Below are 25,165 nucleotides of genomic sequence, written 5' to 3' on the forward strand. Positions count from 1 at the left end.
CCTAAATGCACTTGATACAAAAAGCATTTTCGTTGTGTTGTAAACAAGACAACAAAAGTTCTGACTTGTCATAATGCATGGCAAACAAATATATCCTGGCATGTAGATGTCTTGATTAAAAGCTGTCCTGAAAGGTTACCAAAACTCTTGGGAATCACTTTAAAGGAAAACCACCTCAGAACTCAAAACACTTATTTCACTGTATCCGTTTTCTGAGCAATTTTTAAAGCCTCAAAATCACTTCAAGTGTTTCTTTTACAGTTTCATAATGTATTCCCCTCAAAATGGCGGCTAATGGGGCCTGCATTGGTAAGGCAATCTTTGCTTGCTTTCATTCCTTCTTCCCAGAGTACATTTCAAGTTGTCTTTAATATGAGTCACGCTAGACATAAGTGGTGCTGTTTTCTCATGCCATTAAGATAGAATGGCAGGTCTGCAAAGCACTGTCATCTAATACACTTTCTGTAATACAGCTATTTCTATGCTTCCCTGACCGAGCCTTATTTGTGTGCATCTGTCAGACCTTGTTCTATGCTATAAATAGCTGCTAGCTACTTTCAGCAATAGAAAGTAGATAAATAGCAGGCGTTTGAAAAAGGATGCTTTTGTAGTTCTAAAAAAATTGACAGATCTCCCCCTAGTCTGTCATGCTGAGGTGTGCAAACACTCGCTGCAATAAATGATCCTTGCTGTACATTTATAGGTGGCAAGTAGTAGGACTCCAAACTAAGTCTGTCTGCTGCTTCCTATTGACTCCAGTTGGAAGTTTCTTCTCTGTCTAATAAATAATGTAGAATTAAAATGTTTTTCCCCCTAGTTTCTTAATTATTTCTGTCAGGTTCACCCCCCCCCCGATTTTCTATTTCATATTTATTTATACTGTAGTAACCAGGAAAGTGAACTGGTCCCAGGACCCTTTTCAGCCACAACTCGGGCTACATTTGCAAAGATAATACTAAACAATATATGCACTTAGCAATACAAAGAAAAAAATACTGACAAAGACTGTACTTGCAACACATAGCCAATGTGTGACAGTGGGTAAGTACATTTTTATTTTAACACTTGTTTACAGGGAAAGTCCAACTTCGAACGAGCCAATTTTCACAGAGGCCCGGGGAGAAATGCTCCAGATGCATGCCTTTGTAACAGGGGAGTAAACCGGAAAACCGGCAGGAAACCCACACGAACACAGGGAGGACATGTAGACTCTGCACAGAACGCACCCCAGCCGAAACATTTAGCAACATTTATTAGAATATATACAATAATAATGCTTAATTTTACTATGTTAAGTTTATTATGAATAACACTGTATGCACCCATGCTGCTTATTATCCATCCTCAACCCCTTTTTCCCCATTTTTGCACATGGAGTCGGGGTGTCACTTCAACAGTGGCAATCATCTCAAACCAATGTTTACACTGCAAGGTGGCTAAGCCCTGCTGCAGTAGTTCATCTGTACCACTGATTCGCAAACACACTCACACCTACGGCCAATTTAGAGTGCCCAATCCATCTACTGCGTGTCTTTGGAGGGTGGGAGGAAATCAGAGCACCCAGAGGAAATTCTGCAACCTCAAGAAGGACATGCGGACAGAAGACACCCAAGTCGGGAATCGAACTATAGAACCTCTTGTTGTGAGGTGACAACGCTAACCACTGCACCACTGTGGCCACCCTAAATTAAATAAATATACAGATACACACACACACACATATATATATATATATATATATATATATATATATATATATATATATATATGCATACAGTATGCGTGCGTGTCTGTGTATATGTGTACATATAAAGTATATGTGTACAAAAACGTGGGTGTGTGTGTGTAACAGAGAACTAGATTATATGCCTGTAGAAAAACAATGGAAATTTTGTGTGACTGTATGTGTGTCTAGACACAAACACAGAAGTGTGTGTGTGTGTGTGTGTATATATATATATATATCTATCTAGGTTCATAGGTAGGTACTAGGCTATCTGCCCGAAGGCATTTATACGCCTAGCCACAGTGTCAGCTTTGGCTGCCCCATCGATTAATTAACTGATCCTCTGTTAAGCAGAGCCAATGAAGTGATCCCAGGGGTGTATTTTCTGTTACCCATCCACTCGTCAAGGTTTCTCTTGAAGAGTGTTAGTGAGGGGCTCTGCCCGACGTAATTTGGAATTTTGTTCCAAAGCATGGGGAGTGTCTGTGACAGGAATCTATCCCTCCAGCATGTTCTATTTATTGTTGTGGCGAAGTTTAGCTCACTGGAGTGCGTGGCTTGCAGTGACTTGGATTTCTTTAGGTGGAGCATGTCCATCCATTCTGAGTTGGACATGGCTTTGTAAGTCAGGCAGAGATCGCCTCTGAGTAAGCGATATGCCACTGAGTACAGATGGAGTTTTTTCAATCGGGCTGCATAGGACATATGTTTGAGACCAGTAATCCTCTTAGTGAGGTACTTTTGTGGTCTTTCCAGCTGTTGGAAGCGTCTTGTGAGGTACATCCCAAATGGGGCATTGTACTCTATGATGGGTCTAATGAGTGACGAGTAGAGGGGCACTACAACTTCTTTATTTCTAGATGCGAACCCTTTAGTAATTAGATGGGCCACATAGAAGGATTTCCTAACTACTTTAGCAATATGATTGTCAAAGGAAAGATTACTACCTACCTGGGTCCCCAGATCTCTTATTACCTCTTCTGTATTAAGGAAGCTGCCACCTGTAGTAATTCGTGGGTGTTTTGTTTTTTCCAAACGGGATGACTATGCATTTTTTGGCATTTAGCTTGAGGCCATGACTTTGACACCAGGTCTCCTTCTCGGTAAGGCCCTTTTGGAGGATGTCCGTGTCAGCCGGAGAGTCAATTATGGCTCCCAGTTTGCAGTCATCAGCGAACTTGGTTAGCCATAGTCCTCCTGTGTTTTCCTGTACTTCTGAGAAGTATATGCCGAACAGTAGGGGTCCCAGGACCAAGCCTTGTGGGACACCACTTGTGACTGGTTTAGAGTCGGACCTGGAGCCCGCTATTCTTACAGTGTGAGTTCTGTCTGCAAGCCAGATGGCAACCCATCTCGTGACGTAGGGGTTTATGTTCAGGCTGGTGAGTTTTTCTGTAATACCCAAGTGGGGAATGGTGTTGGCGAGGTCAAGGTAATCTTTGGTGAATGTCTCGAAGTCAACCAGGTTTAGTAGGCATGATCTGCCCTTAAAGCCGAACTGGGTCGGGTCAAGTGTTTGGAGGTTCCCAATGTCTTTGTTAATGAGTTCCATGATGATGCGCTCCACAGCCTTGCAGACCAGGCTAGTCAGGCTTATGGGGCGATAGTTACCAGGGTCAGTGGTGGCCCCTCCTTTATGGAGAGAAATAACTGTTGCTGTGTGCCATTCTATGGGCATGTAGCCTGTGGAGAAGCTGATATTGAACAGCATGTTTAGGTGGGGGGTTAGTTTGTTCTGTAGTTTGTGCAAGACGCAGCCTGGGACACCATCTGGTCCCATTGATGCTGTGTTTTTGGCTTTTGAAAGGGCTGTTTTCACCTGTGCGTCTGTGATTTTTGGGACACTACACTTTTCCGGTATTGTTGTGGGCCCTTTTGGAGGTGAGAGGGGGGGGTGAAGTTTGCACTATCTGCCAGGATGTTGGCAATATCAGTAGGTTCAGTATATTTTGTGCTATTTTGCACTAGTTCAGTGCATATCTGCAAGTTGCCACTTAGATTCTTAATATAGCTAAAGAAGGCTTTGTGGTTATCTTTCGAATCCTTGGCTATTTTTCTTTTGAAGTTAGCCTTGGATGATTTCATGAGGGACCTCAGTTTCTTAATGATACTGATCAGGGATGTCTTTCCTTCTTGGGATTTGCTTTTTTTCTGAACTAGTTTCCTCCTTCTCTTGTATAGCCCGTTTATTGCAGGGGTCCACTAAACTGGTTTCCTTCTCTTAGAGGAGTGAGTCTTGGTTTTGTTAGGGATGGCACGATCCATGCATCCTTGTAGGTGCTCATAGAGTGCATTTGTAAAGGTTTCTGCATCTTGGGTAGCATTATCCTTTAGCGTGGGGGCTGTGAAACTTACCACCTCTGTCTTAAGGTGAAGTTTGCTTTAGAAAGGTTTTTTACTGTGGTGTCCTTACTTGGGGGTGGTAGTGGAGTGTGGACATCCAGAGTGATTAGTTTATGGTCGGATATAACCAGTGACGGGTTGACCTCCGGTGTGGAACACCTGTCGCCCATGCTGGTAATGACCAAGTCCAATATTGTTTTCACCTCTGGTAGGGGAGTTTACAAGCTGATCCAGAGCATTTGAGTTGATGAATTCTAGGAAGCGCTGGGCCTGGGAATTTGTACTCGAGTAGTTTTCCCAGTGAATGGCAGGGTAACTGAAATTGCCCAATATCAGGGTGTTTGGTAGAAACTTCATGCTTTCCAGTGTCTCCAGAAAGGTGGAGTGGTGGTCCTGGGTCATGGAGGGTGATCTGTAGCAGGCCACAATTTGCACTGCAGATTTGCCCGATGTTAGTTGCACATGGATGATCTCAGAGGTATCATGCTGCGCCATTAACCTGGAGGTGTAGGTATCCTTGATGAATATGGATACACCCCCTCCTTTTGTGTTTCGGTCTGTGTTCTGTGGCCGAAACGTGTGGTATGAGTTGTAGCCCGGTAGTGCTGGTGTGCTCTCTGGAGCCTTGAACCAGAGTTTAATTACTGCACAGATGTCGACGTTCTCCATACCGAGAAGTGCTTTGAGCGTGTGCATTTTGAGATTTATACTCCTGGCGTTGAGTAGCATAACCCTCAGTTTTTTATTAATTGTGCTGTTTACGGAGGTGGGTTTGACTTTGAGCCTTACCTAAAAAGAGGCACTATGGGGGCAGCAAGAGCCTTGGCCAGTATTCGAAAGCCTAGGGGTGACAGGTGCAAGCCGTCTCTTGCAAAGCAACGTGGCTTGTCGAGCATGCCGTCCCAGACTGACAGACACTGGATCCCCTTTGAATGACACCAGAAGCTTAGCCAATTGTTGAAATTGATCATTTTTTTCTTTATACTGAGGTATCATTCTTGGTGAGGGCAGGATGCTACTCAGGGTCAGGGTCATATCAGCCTGGGCTACATGATCAGAGAGCTCTTCCATGTCTCTTTTCATGTAGTCCAGGGAGGTATATATCTCAGGTCATTCACACCAACATGAAAAATGACAGTCATATTTGTACTCGTTCTGGAGTGACCTGAGTGCTTGTGTTATGTGGCAGATTCTGGCTCCCGACAGGCAGCCAACAGTAACCTTCTGCTTGTCCAGCCTAGTGAGTGGGACGTCAGTGTGCCTGACTATAGAGTCACCTATTACTAGTGGGTTAGGTATGTTATTTCGCCTCAAGGGCTGTGATTGTGCGGCACACACTGATTTTGTGTTTTATGTGTTGTCTTGTTTGTGACGGGAAGTGCAGGTAGTTTGGATGTCTGCTTTGGAGGTCTCTGATGCTTTTGCAGGTTTTATTTATAGCCTCCAAGCATGATTCTGTGTATTTATATGTATTTTTTCCCGGTGCTGTTTTAGTAGGTCTGTGTGCGGTTGGAGTTGTGGTGCAATTGTTAACCTACTCCTCTTGACTGTCTGTTCCAGTCTTGGGTGGAGACAGCTTAGCTTCCAGTTTGGCTGTATAATTGCATCTCTCGCATATGTTAGTGTTTTGTGGTAGGAGGAGTGGGTTGTCTGTGTACATGAGGCAGTTGTAACATTGCCTCAGAATACCCAGATTCACCAGCTGGACTGGAGAGTTCACCTGAAGTTGCCCTTTGGTCATGCCTGACTAGAAGGGTGAGCTGCTTAGTCGCTTGGTTGGTGAGGGGTGAATAAAGAGCCTTGCCCTGCTAGGCAATTAGTGTCAGGGTATATTAGTGCTTGCTATTAGGTCTGAGCAAGTGCTGGGCTGTAAGATGCTTTTTGAGTGCTTAGGTTGAGAGTTAAACTAGTTTCAAGGGGAAAAACTTAAGAGGAGACTTAGTGGTGCTGGGAATAATTTAACCATAGCTAACCAGCACTGCCCGGTGCGCAAAACCGTGCAAACACGTTTTTTTATAGTAGGGAAATGAAAAAGATAGAAATTAGCCCAAAATGGCCAATAAATTACTAACTTCTGGGCTGGAACCACTCAACCAGGGACAGATAGGTTGCTCCAAGCTCTACTCTCTCACAAGTGAACAGAGAAACTTCCTTCTATCCAAGTAAGGTATGGGCAACTCAGAAACTAGTATCACAGTTCTGAATTCAGCACTAGCCTGAAAACTGGTCTATACCAGCTTAGAAAGGCGGGAAACAAGGATTTTTTTTTTTTGTTTTTTGAAGGGATAAGGCAAACACAGTAAAAAAAAATACACCTAAAACAGCTTTAAACGGCTGCAAACTATCAGAAAAGGGTGTCGCACTTTAGTGTGTAGCCTGCAACAGTTAAATTTAAACAAAAAAAACTTTATATATATATATATATATATATATATATATATATATATATATATATATCATATAGACCCATATATATATATATATATATATACACACATACACACACACACACACACTACTTATATATATATATATATATATATATATATATATGTGTGTGTGTGTGTGTGTGTGTGTGAGTGAGTGTATAAAAATCTATGTAGCATGTAGAATACGATATGAGGGATGCAGTACTGTGTTTAAATGCACATGTCTGAATGTGTGTGTGCGCGCGCATGCATTTAAACACAGTTAAGTACTTCTGATTTCCTTTTCTTAATGTTTTTAATGCAACAGCACATAGTAAATGTACATTAAAGTAAATTCAGCTGCAAATTATGGTTGCCATCAATGGCCATATTTCCTTTGTGGACTACAAAATGTTCATGCACTCTAACAATGTAAAGACTGACTTAGTCAGTGGGAATCTCTTACCATGTATCTGAGTGTACCAGATATGCATCCCCCTCTGGGGGATGTCACAAAAAATCATAAAGACCTTTTTATGAACATTATCAATGCACCTAGTTGATAGGGTTCCACTTGTCTCTGCAGTGCTGCCATGTGTGTGTGTGTGTGTGTGTGTGTGTGTGTGTGTGTGTGGATTTCACCTGTCCACCTGGTGAATCTGAGCATACTGGGGCAATGCAGCAATTGCCTCATGTACACAGACAACCCTTTCCTCCTACCACTCAACACTACAACCTGTGAGAGATGCACTTACATAGCCAAACTGGAAGCAAAGCTCTCTCCACCCATGATTGTGCCAGACAGTCAAGAGGAGAAGGTTAACACCCGCACTACACCTCAAGCAACACACAGCCCTTCTAAACTCATAGCAACACTAAATCTACATATGCGGAGGCTCTTAACTGTTACCTGCACAAGCAACAAGAACCTCCGAAGCTGAAATGCAAACCAACACCAATCACAAAGTGTCACATAGCTCACAACACCAGTGTGCCACCCCCAGCAACAGCCCCTAAGGCAAGACAACATACCTAACACTTTAGTCATAGGTGACTCTATAGTCAGGCACATTGATGTCCCATCACCAGGCTGAACAAGGAGAAAATTACAGTGAGCTGCCTGTCGGGTGCCTGGATCCGCTACATAACTCATGCACTCAAGTCACTCCATAACAAGTACAAATATGATTCTGTCATTGTCCATGTTGAAGTGAATGACTTGAGACGTACCTCCCAGGACTACATGAACAGACATGGAAGAGCTCTCAGATCATGAGGCCCAGGCAGGTATGACCCTAGCCCTGAGTAGCATACTGCCTTCGCCCAGAATATCACAATATAAGGACAAAATGACTTGACTTCAACAATTGGCTAAGCTTCTGGTGTCATTCAAAGGGGATCCAGTATCTGTCTGCTTGGGATGACATGATCGACAGACCACAATGCTTTGCCAGAGATGGTCTACACCTGTCACCCCTGGGATTCAGGTTACTGGCAAAGGCTCTTGCCACCCCTATAGTGCCTTTTTTAGGCAAAGTTCAAAGGACAACACCACCACCGTAACAGGTACAAGCATGCAAATTAAGTAATGCTACTCAATGCTAGAAGTCTAAACCTCAAAATGCACTCTTTCGAGGCACTCCTAAAAATGGAGAACATCAATATCTGTGCAGTAACTCAGCTCTGGTTCAAGGCTCCAGAGAGCACCCCTGCAATACCAGGCTACAACTCTTACCACACTTTTTGGCCGCCAAACCAGGATCGAAACACTAAAGTTGGGGGAGTGTCCGTATTCACCAAGGATATTCACACCACCAGGTTAGTTGCCCAACACAATGCGTCTGAAATTCTCCAGGTGCAACTAACACTAGGTAAGACTGCAATCCAAATTGTAGCTTGCTACAGAACCACCACCATACCCCAAGATTCTCACTACACCTTTCTAAACATACTGGAAAATATTAATATACAACCAAACACCATAATACTGGGTGATTTCAACTACCCTGCCATTAACTGGGAAAACTACTCATGTACCAACACCTTTGCCCAACGGTTCTTGGAATTCATAAATTCCAATGCCCTGGATCATCTAATCCATAGTCCCACCAGGGGCTCCAATATCCTAGACCTGGTCATTACCAACATGGGAAATCGATGCTCCATACCTATGGTCAACCTCCTCGTTGGTCAGGTCAGACCATAAGCTAATCACCCTTAACATCCACATCCTACCCTCACCCTCCAGTATGGAAACCTCCATAAAAAACTTCTCCAAAGCCAACTTCATGCTACTCAAGTCTGAAGTTACAAACTTCATGACACCCATGCAGACGGGAACTGAAAGTTTGACTGCTGAGTCCTACACTATGGCATTGTACAAGCACATCCACTCATGCATGAATCGTGCCATCCTAAGTACAATCAAGATGCACTCCTCCAAAAATAGGAAGCCAATGTGGTGGTCCCCTGCCATAAACAAACTTACAACAAAAGGAAGCAACTGTTGCAGAAAGGAGGAAAATCCCAGGATGCAAAAAACTCCCTTACCAGCCTCAGAAAGAAGCTGAGATCCCTCATAAAATCCTCCAAAGCTAGTTATGAAAATAAAATTGCCAAAGATTCCATAGACAGCCACAAGGCATTCTATAACTATGTCAAGAATCTAAATGGCAATGCTCAGATCTGCTCTGAGCTATAAGAGAATGGCATTAAATATACTGATCCCAAGGATATTGCCAATATCCTGGCAGATTGATTCAGTGCCAACTTCACCCCCCTCTCACCACCTAAATGGCCAATGTCAATACCGGAAGATTGCCAAATTCCAGTAATAACAGCCATAGAGGTAAAAAACACACTCTCCAAAGCTAAAAATACAGCATCCATGGGACCAGATGACATCCCGGGCTGTGTAATACATGAACTACAAAATGAACTGGCAGCTCACCTAAGTGTCATGTTTAATCATACCCTCACACCTCAGGCTTCATGCCCCCTGAGTGGCACACAGCTACAGTTATCCCACTCCACAAGGGAGGAATCCACCTTGGATCCCGGGAACTACCGCCACATCAGTCTAACGAGCCTGATCTGCAAGGCCGTGAAACGTATCATCATGGAACTAATAAACAAAGACATTGGCAACCTTAAAACACTGGACCCCACCCAGTATGAGTTTGTGAAGGGCCGATCTTGTCTCCAGAACCCGAATGACTTCTTCGAATCAGTCGCCAGAGCCGTGGACGAGGGTAAGGCAGTCCACACAGCATATCTGGACCTCGCCAAGGCCTTTGACACCATCCCCCACTCTGGAATCATAGATAAACTTACTAATCTGGGCATAAATGGCTTACTGACAGAACCCACACTGTAAAAGTAGCTGACTCCAAATCCAGCTCCAGACAAGTGGAGTACCTCAGGGTTCAGTCCTGGGACCTCTCTTGTTTGGCATCTACTTCTCTGAAGTACAGGCCAACACTAAAGGACTCTGGCTAACAACGTTCACAGATTACTGCAAACTGGGAGCCATTATTGAATCCCTAAATGATGTTGATACTCTACAAAAGGGCCTTACAGAAACAGATGCTTGGTGCCAGAGCCATGGGCTCAAGCTCAATGCCAAGAAATGTATAGTTATCCCCTTTGGGAAAAAAACATGTACCCATGAATTACCACATAGGTGGCAGTACACTAAACACCAAAAGTGTGATAAGTGACTCAGGGACACAGGTGGACAGTGGTCTCCCCTTCAATAACCACATCACCACAACAGTCAGGAAATCTTTCTATGTGGCACTACTCATCACTAAGGGATTTTCATCCAGAAAAAAGGAGGTCATTGTCCCACTGTACTCATCCCTCATTAGACCCATTATAGAATACAATGCCCCATTTGGTATGTACCTCTCAAGACATCTGCAACAACTGGAAATGACGCAGAAATATCTCACTAAAAGAATCACAGGCTTAAAGCAAATACTCTATGCTGACTGCCTTAAACTCCAGCTATACTCTGTCGCATATCGTCTACTCAGAAGCAATCTCGGCTTAATATACAAGGTCATGTCAAACCCAGAGCTGGTGGACATGCTACACTTAAAGAAATCCCAATCCCTCAGAGCCACACACTCCAGGGATTTAAACCTTGTCATCACAATAAACAAAACATGCTGGAGGGATAGGTTCCTGACCCAGAGACTCCCCAGACTCTGGAATAGACTGCCCATACATGTCAAGCAGAGCACCTCTTTGGCTGTCTTCAAAAGGAAACTTGATGACTGGGTGGGAGAAAGGAAATGCACCCCAGGGATCACGTCAGTCGCCCTGCTAGACAGGGGTCCAGGGAAGTAAATAGTGTGGGAAGAAATAGCCAGGGAATTGTTATGGCTAGGCTTGTATAGCCCCTAGAGCCAATAGCCTAGTACCAACCTATGAACCTATGGGGTGGGGGGGGGGTGCTTGAAAATGGTAACTGTGTTGATACTTTACAAGAACAAATATTTTCTTACTTTTTTCTAAACATCACATAAATCTTTGATATTACATTTAAGTTATCTTAACATATAAACTACTATAAGTAACCAACATTTAAAGCTTAAAATCTTAATACTGTGTTGTTGCTTATATAAATTGTCAAAAGAGGTGAGAACTGTCTTTAAACCCCTGACTGATCGAATTGCTTTGTTTTGCTATGAAAGGGGAGTGAAGTTCTCCTCCTCTCAGCAATAAAACAGTAGAAAATAGCTCCACAACTTTGTCTTTTTTATTTCAGCTGCTGTGTTCTTGACATTAGCAGGATTACTTGCCCATCTAAGATTGACAGTACCTGACAGGATAAACTACATATTTATCTGTGTCTATGATATGTCATGCAGGCAGAGACAAATACCTCTGCCAAGTATTTAAGAAGTTAAGCTGACTAGTGTAACACCCACTTTAATGATGTCACATAAATTCCCACCCACAGTGTCATTTTACTTTGAACATCCTTTGATTCCAATGAGAGGAAATGAAAGTTTTAAAAAGTACAAGCTGGTTTCTGGCACCTACAAAATCCTAGAACCATAACATAGGGACAAATGAAACCTAAGGATTGAGAAACTGTAGGAGAGGACAGAGTTTTCCTTTAAATTCTTGTAAAATGATGTGAAGAGCTCTCTGTAGCTAAAATCAGTTGTCTTGCAGTTTAAGTTAATGAACAGGCTCCCCAGGCATAATCTGAAGATCTGTTAGCAAACATTGGATCACACTTGGGGGAAAAACATCATTCCAGTGGATACATGTGTCAATCCATTTAACAATTCACTCTTTATGTAATGAAGAATGGGAATCATCCTTTTTCATGGGAAGTTTAGTTCAAATCCATATATATCTGAAGCGCTCTACCACGGAAGGAGGAAACAAGTTATGTCTTACCATAATGTTCAATCTGTATTGTTGATCCTCGTTCAGTCATTACGCATGGATAGGTCGGAACCGGGCCGGCCATTTTCCAAGCTTGCGTCCGCTTCAAACTCTCGAGCTAAACTCTTACCCACAATCCCCCCTTCTCCCTGTTACCTCAGATTGAGTTTGCAAGTCAAAGAAGGTAGAGGCTACCTCTGGTCAAATAACCTAAGAGAACCGGATGGTGAGATCCACTAGAAACCACAGGAGGGGGAAGGAGGGAGGGTCATAATGACTGAACAAGGATCAATAATACAGATGGAACATTATTGTAAGACATAACGTCTTTATCTGATATTGTTAATCCTTGTTCATTCCTTACACATGGGACAGAGTCCCCAGCTACCTCTATTCCTGGGAGGCTCTCATGGAAGGACATTCCTGAGCACCATAGAACTGAAAGATGCTCTTCCCCTGGAAGCCAAATCCAATTTGTAATGATTGATGAAGGTATGAGGCATAGCCCAAGTTGCAGCTGCACAGACGTCATGAAAAGAAGCTCTGGCATGGAAGGCAGCAGAAGTTGCCACCGACCTTGTCGAATGAGCTTTCATGGTAGTAGGCAACAAGATATTACATTGTGTATAAATGAAGGTCATGCAGTCCTTCAACCATCTAGCTAATGTGACCTTAGCAACAGCAGATCCTAATCTAGGTCCAGAAAAGGCCAAAAATAACTGGTCAGATATGCAGAAGGGTTTAGTCCTGTTTAAGTAAAAATGGATTTGCCTGTGGATATCTAGGGTATGTAGGCAATACTCTCCTCTGTTTGAATGACTGGGAAAGAAAACTAGCAATTCAATGGCTTGATAAATGGACATTTCAGAGATCACTTTAGGCAGAAATGACTGATTAGTTCTCAGAAACACTATCTCTATGATAAATCAAGTATGGACTCTTGATACATACAGCTTGAAGCTCAGAAATACATCTGGCAGAAGTAATGGCGACCAAAAACAAGGTTTTCCATGATAAATACTTTGGTTCGCAAGAAGATGCTGGTTCGAAAGGTGACATTGTCAGAGCTTGTAGAACTACTGATAAATCCCATGGTTGAATAGGTTCTCTAAAAGGTGGCTTCAGATGATTCACACCTTTTATGAAGGTCTTGCAAAATTTATGGGACATAAGAGAAGAAACTTGGACACCCTCATGAAAATTAGAAATTGCAGCCAAATCAACTCTAATGATAGAGGTCAATAGACCCGATTGAAAAAGGTCGGCCAGATAGTCTAGTATTATCGACACTGGTGCTGAAAAGGGGTCTACTTGTTTATCTTTCAGTCAACAGGTAAATCTTTTCCACTTGCTCAGATAAGTAATTCTAGTGTAAGACCTATGAGAAGCAATGAATATATCACGTACTGGTAAAGAAAGATCATTCTACCTGGCAATCAAGGGAATTGGAGTAGCCAAGCCATGAGCTTCAGGCTGTTCAAGTTGGGATGAATCAGGTTTTGTGGATGTGAGATCAACTACAGGGTTGGACGGAGAATCCATGGTTGATCTAGTAGGTGAGGTCAAAGGAAGGGGAACCAAATCTGTTGAGGCCAATATGGTGCTGAAGATCACCTTGCTCTTCAACCAACGGGCTTTCTTCAGAAACTGGGGAATGAGGGGAAAGAGTGGAAATGAGTAAAGACCACCCGAGGGCCAATCGTGGACTAGAGCATCCCTGGGTGACTGTCCCGGAGGGGGAATCAGGGCGAAATAGTTGCTACCTTTTTAGTTGGTCGGGGATGCAGAGAGGTCGCAGCAAGGACGGCCCCAGTGGTGGAAGATCTCCACCGCTTTCAAGGGATTCAGGGACCATTCTTGAGGTTGAAGAATGCACCTGCTGAGTCTGTCTGCTATCCCGTTGGAACTCCCGAGAATGTGCACTGCTAGAAGAAAACGGTTGGTAGCCATCGCCCACTGCTATATCCTCATGGCCTCTCGACAAAGGGGGTAAGATTTGGTTCCACCTTGCTTGTTGATGTACCAGAACACCGCCATGTTGTCTGATTGAATTGCAATTGTCCCAGACGGCAGCAAGGGATGGAATGCTTGCAACGCCAGAAGCACCGCCCTCAGCTCTAGAAAATTTATATGCAGATGGGCCTCCAGTTTGGACCAAGTGCCTTGGACTGTCGGTCCCTGACATAGCCCCCTCACCCCATCAGGGAGGCGTCCGTGGTCACTGTGGCCTTGGGTTGCTGGAGGAAGAAGGGGTGAGACCACTGAGAGAGATTGTGTGTCATCCACCAATTTAAATCCTTTTGCACCTGTGGGTTACTCGAATCATGGTTGAAAGAGGATGCTGAAAAGGATATCATTGGGTGAGCAGCAGCCATTGTAGAAGCCTCATGTGAAACTTGGCAAGGGGAACAATGTTGATGGAGGCTGCCATGGAACCAAACAGCTGCAGAACCGAGTGAGCCGTGGATTTTTTCTTTGAAAAAGTTGGAATCAGTTGTTGCTTTATCCTTAGAATTCTGTGCTCTGAAATAGCAGCTCTGAATTCTGTTGGCTGAGATGGGGTGAGATTGGATTTTTGCCAGTTTATGGTTATGCCTAGACTTTAAGCAGAGAGGAGAGAGTATGCCAAGGCTTTTTCCAGTAGATGTCTGGTGGGGGCGAAAATGAGCCAGTCGTTTAGGTATGGAAACACCTAGAATCCTTGAAGTTGCAAGTGAGCTGTGACAACTGCCATGCACATTGTGAACATACTGGGGGCTGTAGAGAGTCCAAAGGGCAGTACTCTGAACTGGTAGTGACTGGCTCTCGCACGAAAGCGCAGAAATCTTCTTGATGGCCTGTCCACCTTTATGTGGTAGTACGCATAATGAAGATCTATAGAGCACATCCAATAGTCATTTTCCAAAAACGGGAGGATAGACTGTATTGTGACCATCCGGAATTTTTGTACTCTCACAAACATGTTCAATACACTGAGATCCAAAACTGGTCTCCAGTCCCCGGTTTTCTCTGGCACCAAAAATAGTCTTGAGTAGAATCCGGATCCTATCTGGTCTGGAGGGACTATATGGATGACTCTCTTTCTTAGCAGCTTTTCTATCTCTAGTGCTGCTTCTTCCATTTGACTGGGTGGAACGTCAGGAAGGTTTTTTGAAGGGACAGGACAAAGATCGAAGGGGATATGATAACCTCTGGTTATAATCCTTTGTACCCAAGAATCAGTGGTGATGGTTACCCAGACAGAAGGGTACAAGTAGAAATGTCCCCCAACCACCTCCAGAGGAAAGGAGTTGGGCTGCTCTTCAGGAGTGCTGGTAGGATTGACCAGGGAAAAAATCCCTGGAACCCTTGCTATGCAGACCCCCTCTAACCCGAAAGGAGTGTCTTCCCTGTGAGTTTCCCCCTCTGCCACTGGGAGAGAACTTGGCCTGTCTGTCACAGAAAGGACCCCGAGATTTCTTGAACCATATCTTCCCACTCTTTTGGTTTCGGGAGAAAGCACGTTGAGGGGAAGAATAATGGACACCTACGGCAGAAAGGGTCTTACCGTCCTGTTTACATCTGGCCAGTGTGCTTTTAACTTTGGGCCCAAACAACGATGAGGCCTCAATGGGGGCATTAAGAAAGGAAGACTTAAAGGGTTCCGCGAAGTTGCACAAGCGCATCTAGGTGTGTCATCTCAAGACCGCAGCTGAACCCGCTGCTCTAGCTGCTCCTTCTGATGCGTGGGATATCAGTCGCATAAAGGAGTTAGATATAGATTCAATGGTGGCCAGCTGAGCGGTCACTTTGTCACAGACCTCATGAGACTCGGCACCAGCCAAGGTTTCAGAGAGCTCAGAAACCAGATCCCTTTGAAGCCTGGTAAAATGTGCCATATAATTCAGGGACCTGATAGCAAAGGTGCACTTCCCTATCCTATCCTGTCCAGGGCCCGGGACTCTGATAGGCGGATGGAGAGTCTGGCTTTCTTCTTCTGCCAGATCCTTTTTTATTGCGGCCGCCACCACCAGGAAGACCTTTGGACCAATGGGGATCCGAAGCAAGAGGGGACAAGATCTTATCTGGCCTCCGGGGAATAGCTTTGACGGTATCAGCAGCCTTCCAAGCACGCTGCACGATGAGCCAGACAAGTTCATCGGCAGGTGGAGTAACCCAGGAGGTAAGGGGCCAGCCGCGAAAGGCCTGCAGGAACACAGATTCCTCAGTGGTCAGATTACAGGACTGCCAGTCACCTCTCTGTTTCAGGATTTCAAGGATATCACCAAATAATACCTCAGAGGGTGACCGAGGGTATCCTTCCCCCTCATCAAAATCTGTGTCTTCGGGTGAGGGACTCCTCTGTGGAGTCCATGAGCTTCCTCTTACATGAACTCTTCCAGTGGACCTCCTCAGCAGCAGAAGAAGGAGAAGACAGCGGAAAAGGGGATTCCTGAGGGAATATGTCCTGCGGCCCTTGCACCCGGTGTCTGCTAGGTGCGACTTGTGAAACCAGTGTACCAGAGGAGGGCGGAGGTATAGACAGTCCAGTATCGCCAGCAGCAGAAAAAGCCTTCTCCATCAGTTGGAAGGCTGGTCCACCCGAAGAGGAGTGCATGTCTAGGACAGGGGTCACCCATCCCCCAAGTGGCTCAGCCTGCCAACCCCCGAGTCCCTGGATGGCTGTGGAGCAGCAAACTACGTGCGTCACAATTGACATCTTGGGTCGTAGCAAAACTTTCCTGCCACAAAGGCAACTGCGGTTCCTTAGTGAGATCCATAAAGGGGACCGCAGAAGGGGAAGACTGTGCTATACGCATGGACTTCAAAGGCAATGAAGGAGGAAAATAAGAAGGGGTCCTTTGGAGATAGGTGATCACCTCCCAAGGAAGGATAGTCCCTGAGGGGTGGGATACCTCTGGCCAAGAGTACCTGGTCCACAAGACGCAACACATGATGTTCGGAAAGGCTTCTTAGTGGACCTCACGGAGATGGAGGGAGAAACAGGCCTGTCCATAGAAGAGGCAGACTTGGTGCTCATCTCATCTGACTGCACCGAGGGCAATGGTGCCGAGAGAGACTGGACTACCACTGTCTGCACCGAAGAAGTCATCGGCGCCAAGATCATGGTCTGCACCGGCACAGGGATCGGTGCCGAAGTTGGAACCGACAAAACTGGAGTCAATAATAAAGGCGTTAGTTCCAGGGAAGATCTCGTAGCAGAGTTCAAGGTCTGCGCCGACTGAGTGGTCGGTGCCGAAGCTAGAACCGACAAAGCTGGAGTCAACAATAAAGGTGTCGGTTCTGAGGAAGATCTCGGAGTCGACACGGTCAGGATCTGTGCTGACTGAGCGGTTGGTGCTGATACAGTGGTAAGGTCTGAACCGAGGAGCCCCTTGGTGCCGATATATAGAAGGCTGCAGGAGAAAACGGAGGCAAAATCACTAATGGGGCCGAAGGCCTTGGTGCTGAAGGTCTAGGCTGAGTGAGCTCCGGAGCCGAAACTTTAGCCTTTTTAGATTTTGGTTGGCGGGAATCCCCAGCCGGGACAAAGGCAAAGATTTAGCCTTAGTATGAACATCCAAGGTTTTCTTATGGGCTCTAGGAGGGCTTGAGGCCTCCGACCCAGAAATAGCGTCGGAAGAGAGAGATTTTAGAAGTCCCTTCAGTAACAGCTTGTTTTTCCTTTCCAACAAGGTTCTATTAGAAAATTTCTCACAAACAGTACAGGGTGGGTCAACAGACAAATGGGAAGCTCCCAAACAATAAACACACAGAGTGTGCATCAGAAGTAGGCACTGCTTAAACCCTGGACTACCTTTCTTATCTGCCATGACAGCAAATTAAAAGAAAAGGTACCAGCAATGGTACAAGAGAGTACCCAAAGGTATGAGAGAAAAAGGGAAAGAATTACCAATGAAGGTAAAGACAGAATACCTCCCATTAAAAGTGGTAAAGAAAGAAGCAGAAAACCTGAAGAAATTATGTACGCTAGATGCGATACGGTAAGAGACAAAATATGAACTTTTCTGACAGAAAAGTAATCTGTAAAAATATTAAACAGCAAATGACTGTACTTAGCTGAAGAGAAGTAGCTTGACACGACCGAATGGCAATACGGCAAACTAAATCTGAGGTAACAGGGAGAGGGGGGATGTGGGTAAGAGATTAGCTCGAGAGTTTGAAGCTGACATGAGCTTGGAAAATGGACAGCTCAGTTCCGAGGTTGGAACAGATACCCATGCGTAAGGAATGAACGAGGATTAACAATATCAGACCATGGGTTACAATGAAGCTGCATAATCCACCCCCTAATAAGCAGTATCAAATGTCACTCACACCTTGCCCATTACCCACCAGTCAATGACATTCGTGTGGATCTTCTCACTAGCCTCATCAATAATCAAGTATTTTGCAGTGGTCAGTATGGCAATACTTAACCAGTGTTTAAATACACAGAAAATATGTGCTTAAAATACACAAGATTGGTGAAATAGTACAGAAACAACCATAAACAAATAAATTAAATTGTAAATAAAAATGCAATACAACTTTGTAAACTAGACACCAATACAGATTTTAAAAAATCTACATTGCTCCAGTACAATGTATTCAGTAGTAAAGCAGATACTTCAACATAGACATTAATAGATATCTGAAAATGTATATATATATATATATATATATATATATATATATATATATATATGTGTGTGTGTGTGTGTGTGTATATATATATATATATATATATATATATATATATCTGTGTATATATATATATATATATATATATATATTATATATCTATATAGATAGATATATATATATATATATATATATATATCTATATAGATAGATAGATATATATAGATGGAATCCGTACAGATCCCCGATGGCACTTTCTGCCGAAGCAGAAATCACCAAAAATATATAACCAAAGGTGCTGTTCACCGAAGCAGTACTTTCGGTTATGTATGCTGGCTGTGCCAGTCACACTACTGTGTGGTTAAGGGAGAATTCCCTTTTCCCCACTGTAGTGTGACTTCGGAGTGAAAATATAAAAGTAGGGGGTGTGGGGGCACAGCCCCCCCACATGGGGGGTGCAGGGAGGCTTGCCCCCCTGCATAAAAGATTTTTTTTTTCGAACGGCCTTTAACGAAAGCGCTTTTTCGGTGAAATCGCTTTCGTTAAATTGCGTTTGGTTATTGTGGATTTGGACTATTGAACTTTCGTTCAATAGTCCTAGATCCATATATATATATATATATATATATATATATATATATATACATACATATATATGGATATAGGAATAAAGCCTGGAAGCACTGGCACAAAACCAAAACCCCCTCAAACCGATCTGTCAGAAAGTTACGTTCCCACACTGTGGAAAGTATCACATATAATTCCCCTCCACAAAGGCGGACCTTCCACAGAACTAACCAATTACCGCCCCATAGCTATTCTCTCACCACTCTCCAAAATACTAGAGAGATGCATACACTCTCAGGTCTCAGACTACCTCCTTACCAACAACCTCCTTTCCAATACTCAGCATGGTTTCCGACCAAACCATAGCACCACCACTGCCTTACTCTCCTTTACTAACACTATCCTTCAGCATAAAAACAATGGCTATCTCTCCTCTGCTACTTTCCTAGACCTATCTAAAGCATTTGACATGGTCCCACACAAATAACTTATCTCTGTCCTCAATAACCTATCCTTCTCACAATCAGTCACCAACTGGTTTCAGAGTTACCTGTCTGACCGCCAACAATCCGTTGTATGGCAGAATGACACATCTCCCCAACTACCTGTCTCCATAGGGTTTCCCCAATGGTCCATCCTTGGACCCCTATTCTTCTCTGTTTTTACCAATAATCTAGCCTCTACCACCAAACATGGCACACTCATACAATACGCAGATGACTCAACCGTCATCTGCTCAGACCAGTCCCTACCCAAACTGCAAAAAGTCACACAGGAAGCCTTTTCCTCTGTTGAAACTTGGCTATCCGATGCCCAATTAATACTCAACCCAAACAAAACTAAATTACTCATCTTCCAACCCACCAAACCTACTCAAAACAACTCTCACTTTAAAACACACAGCAAAAAACACCACTATATACCCAACTGAACACACCAAATTACTAGGAGTGGAAATAGACAAACTAAAATTTGACATTCACATATCCATGACCATAAAAAGTCCACAAAAAACTAGGAGTGTTCTACAGTAATAAGCAATTTCTCACCAAAGCAGCAAAGATTTCAATAGCAAATTCCCACCTTAATTCCACCCTACTTTATGCCTCCCCAATATATACAAACCTAAGGCAATGCGATCTAAACAAGCTAGAGACCTGCTACAAGAAAATCGCCAAATTCGCCACAGGGGCATCCTACTGTAGTCACCACTGTCTCTCACTTGCTTAACTGGGCTGGCTTGAACTCCCTCACCTCCTTCACTGGTATCAACTCTCACTCGCCCACAAACTAGTAAACCATCCACAAAATGTCCCATCCCTCCAGAATCTACTCCAATCCTATCGCAATACCAGACAACTAAGATCCAGCAGCAAAAATCACTTGCAGATCACTAAAACCAATAACTCTGCCAGTGAAGCACTACTCTCTTGCACCATAGCCAAATTATGGAACTCCCTCCCACCCACAATTACCTCCATACCATCATGCACCCACTTCAAAACTTTATTAAAAGCGCACCTAAAAACATGCTGGCTATGCCCTTGCAACTCCCGCTCTAATCACCCAACCACTACCTTTCTTTCCACTCCACTAACTACCTTGATTATAGCATGCTCAGATGCTCATAAGCCTAGTACTTATTATACAGCAGGAACTTCTTATTGTAACATTTGTTAATGTCTGTTATGTACTTCACAGATAAAGATTCTAGTTGTCTACTGATGTACTATGTTCTTCATCTGTAAATATGTTGTAAGTAATTGCTATGTAAATTGTTAATCGCTATGTAATCCAATGTAACTACTGTCTGTTTATTTTAACTGTGGAGCTTTTCTCCCAGGGCCTCCGCTGAAAATGGACCTACATCCAGTCGGACACTCCCAGTCAACAAATATAAATAAATAAATAAAAATGTATAAATAACAAGCAAAAAGTTATTAAGTTAGATTCAGAAATGAATGAAAAACAATGGCAACATTCAGTATTGACACTGAATAAAGAGCATGCCATGTGTGTATGAATATTTTATGCACTTGATATTAATTTTTGAATTGCAATTACTACACTGGTTTAAGTAGCAGTAGTAATAATTTACTGAATGTTGCCAATTTTATGCTCTTTTTAACAATTTTAAAGTTGCCAGGGATGCTTCACATTCAGCGCGTTTCTTTTTTTCTGTTGTTTTGTTTATAGCTTGTTTTTGTCTCCAGGGCTGAGTTTTGCCAGCTTTTCACAAAATAAATGTACTCCTACAATACTGCATTTTACTGTGTACTACCATACAAACAAAAAGGAGACATGAACAAAATGAAACATAACTCTCAACCTCTAAAAATTAAAAATCAGGACATGCTTTAATATGAGCATGTTTCTTTTTTACTTTTTAATAAGAGCATAGGTTTATAGATTAGTACTAGGCTAACTGCCCTTGTGGGCCATTTTTAAGCCTAGCCAATTAACCCATGGGAGAATCAAACCCTGCACCTTGTGTCTAAGTCAAAAATCTTAACCATTATGACCCCTCAGGTACTAGCATACTTCTCAACCTAGAATCATCAAGAATCTGGATAAAGGCCAATAAAAAGTAAGTACAACTGGTGAAAAATCTGTATGCTAATTGACAAAATTTACATATATAATTATGCAACTCCATCCACTCCAATTGAACTGTGGGACAAGTTGAAGAACAGACAAAATATTACAAGAATATAACAAGAATGCCAACACAGGTTCCACCATCCCTAAAACCCTGAAGAGAATACACTGAGTTTTGAAAAATGAGTGAATTAATGAATGAATGCATGAATGGTACATCAGCATGCAAAAAATTGAGAAGTTATGTACCTACCATAACGTTCCATGTTAGTTGCCTTCTTCTCGCCTTCTTTCTTGCTGGATGGGTTCGGAGCCGATCCTCGGCTCCGACTCGGCCTATACTATAACTCGAGAGCTAATTTTACCGGCTCGAGGCAACCCTATATCCCATGATGCTAGGCGCTAACTACCCAGATCTCGTTTGGTAGCTGAGAACATAGCAATTTTATCCTCCCAACCCAAGGGAGAGAAGGAAAGGGGGAAAAACTCCCATGTGCCACTACCTGAAGCTAAAGTTACCCAAGGATAACCAGTTTAGGCTTCAAATTATGAAGGGTGAAGACCCTGATAAAAGGGAAAATCCTTTCGGTCTATCCAGGCTAGGGGGATGGCGGGGGGCCTTAAGAAAGAAGGCGAGAAGAAGACAACTAACATGGAACGTTATGGTAGGTACATAACTTCTCAATGTTAAGTTGTCAATCTCGCCTTCATTCTTGCTGGATGGGACCGCGTCCCTAGCACCTTCATCCCGGGTGGCTCATTGGAACAGGCTCTTGAGAACGGTGGAACCAAAATTTGCCCTGTTTCTGGAGGCCATGTCTAATTTGTAGTGTGTAATAAAGGCATGAGGAGAGGCCCATGTGGCTGCTGCACAAATAGTATCAATTGGCAATCTAGCTTGAAAGGCTGTTGATGTAGCTAAAGCTCTGGTTGAATGGGCTCTTGGCTTAGAAGGTAATTATTTACCTCTGAGTTGACAGATACAGGTAATCACAGAGGACAGCCATCTAGACAAGGTTACTTTGGATACTGGAAGGCCCTTTTTACCTTCCGCATAGGACAGAAAGAGCTGATCAGATTTCCTAGTTTGTTTAGTTCTGTCCAGATAGTAACGGAGCTGATGATGAACGTCCAGATAATGCAGTTTTTGCTCTGCCCTGTTAGAATAATTAGAGAAGAAAACTGAAAGATCAATAGATTGATTTAAATTTGCCTGAGAAGCCACCTTGGGCAAAAAAGACGGGTTAGTTCTGAGAGAAACCCTGTCTTTGTGGAAAACTAGATAAGGAGGACGAATGCAAAGGGAGTTCTGATACTCTCCTAGCAGAAGTTATGGCAACTAGGAAGAGAGTTTTCCAAGAGAGCAACTTTAAAGAACAGAAAGCTGCAGGTTCAAAGGGAGGAAGAATCAAGGATGTTAAAATCATGTTTAAATCCCACTTTGGTGGGGGTTCTTTGACTGGAGGTTTGAGTAAAAACATACCCTTAAGGAAGGCTTTACACAGGTTGTGGTACATGATGCTGGAATCTAATAGGCCTATATGAAAATTTGAAATGGCCGCTAACTGAACCTTTACAGTGGAGGATGAAGAGCCTGAATGAAAAATTTCCGCTAGGAAATCTAGGACTGACTGTATAGGAGCAGTGAAGGGATCTATATACCTAGCCCTTGCCCAGAAGGAAAAATGCTTCCATTTACCAGCATAAATCCTTCTGGTAGAGGACTTAAGGGAAGCTACAATAATATCACGGACGGAATTGGAAATCAGGGGAAGCCTGGCTAAGGATGGAAGTGGAGCAACCAAGCTGTGAGGTTGAGAGATTGGAGAGACTGGTGCAGCCGCCCTGACTGGTGGGCCAAAAGATCTGGCACTGGGTCCAGATGCCAAGGCTGTTCCAAAAGGTAACGATGCAGGAACGGGAACCATATCTGTCGAGGCCAATAAGGGGCAATGAGGATCATCCTGGCTCTCAAAGCGGTAGCTTTCTGAATCAACTGAGTGATTAATGGAAAGGGGGGGAAAGCGTATAGAAGTCCCCGAGGCCAATCGTGGACTAGAACGTCTCTGGGGGGATGGCCTGGAAGGGGAAAAAGGGTGAAGAAGTCAAGGAACTTGCTTTTCTGAGGTGTTGCAAAAAGATCGCAGCAAGGAAGACCCCACTTCTGAAAAATCTCCTCCATTACTGATTGCTTGAGAGACCACTCGGGTGGCATGAGATTAGCTCTGCTCAACCTGTCCGTTATGATGTTGGACTTCCCGGGGATATGCGTTGCTATCAGAAACCGCTGAGAAGAGATCGCCCATTCCCAAAGTCTGAGTGCCTCTCTACACAGGGGATAGGACTTGGTTCCACCCTGCTTGTTGATATACCACACTACAAACATATTGCCCATCTGAATTGCAATAGTCCCTAAAGGAAGAGAGTCTTGGAGGGCTTGCAACGCTAAAAGCACTGCTCTCATCTCCAGGACATTTATGTGCAGGTGGCATTCGAAAGGTTGCCATGTGCCCTGGACTGTTCTGCCCTGAAAATGCCCCCCGTACCCGATCAGGGAGGCATCCGTTGTGACAGTGGCGACCGGAGGGGAAGGAACAAATGGTCTGCCCTGAAGGACTTGAGGGGAGACCATCCACCAAGACAGATGTTTCTTGCAAGAAAGTGTTATTATGATTTTGTGTGTCAAAGGAAGTTGTTGGAAGGACCACTGGGAGAAGAGCATCCACTGAAGGAGTCACATGTGAAAGCGAGCAAGGGGAAGTAGCGTGATAACTGCCGCCATGAGACCTAACACTTTTAGAACAAACCTGGCCTGGATTCTTTTGATCAGGAGGAGGATATGAACATGATTTTGAATATCTAAAACTCTTTGCTCAGTTAATTTTGCTGAGAGTTGTATGGTGTCCAAGGTGGCGCCTATGAAGGTAATACACTGACAAGGCGTCAAGGCAGACTTTTCGAAATTTATGGAGATACCTAGTCCTTTGCAAGTTTGAATGGTGTAATCTCTGGCAAGAAGAAGCTGATGCCTGGTGGTGGCAGTAAGGAGCCAGTCGTCTAAATACGGAAACACCTGGAATCCTTGATGTCTCAGATGAGCCGTAACCACTACCATGCATTTGGTGAACACTCGGGGGGGGGGGGGGGGCTGTGGTGAGACCAAAGGGCAGGGTTCTGAACTGGTAGGGACTGGCCCCCAGCCGGAAGCGGAGAAACCTTCTGGAGCGCCTGTGCATCTTGATGTGATAGTACGCATCCTGAAGGTCCACTGAGCACATCCAATTGTCCTGACCCAGAAAGGGTAGAATGGACTGTAGCGTGACCATCCGGAACTTCGTTCTTTTTACAGACTTGTTTAGTCTGCTGAGATCCAATATTTGCCTCCAGTCCTCTGTCTTTTTTGGTACCAAAAAGAACTTGGAGTAGATTCCGGATCCTAGTTGGTCTGCTGGGACTGGCTGGATGGCTCTTTTTGTTAGCAGTTTTGAAACTT

At 43.8% G+C, this 25,165-nt stretch overlaps 1 protein-coding gene across 1 annotated transcript in view; it reads right to left on the reverse strand.

Annotated features, from left to right (window-relative positions):
* RGS3 (regulator of G protein signaling 3) overlaps positions 1-25,165 on the reverse strand; it is a 2,411,552-nt gene that overhangs the window by 1,587,559 nt on the left and 798,828 nt on the right. The gene's annotated exons all lie outside the window — the stretch shown is intronic.

Source organism: Protopterus annectens, chromosome 16.part0 (assembly GCF_019279795.1).
Source record: "Protopterus annectens isolate FY-2018-M chromosome 16.part0, PAN1.0, whole genome shotgun sequence".
NCBI classification, from domain to species: domain Eukaryota; kingdom Metazoa; phylum Chordata; order Ceratodontiformes; family Protopteridae; genus Protopterus; species Protopterus annectens.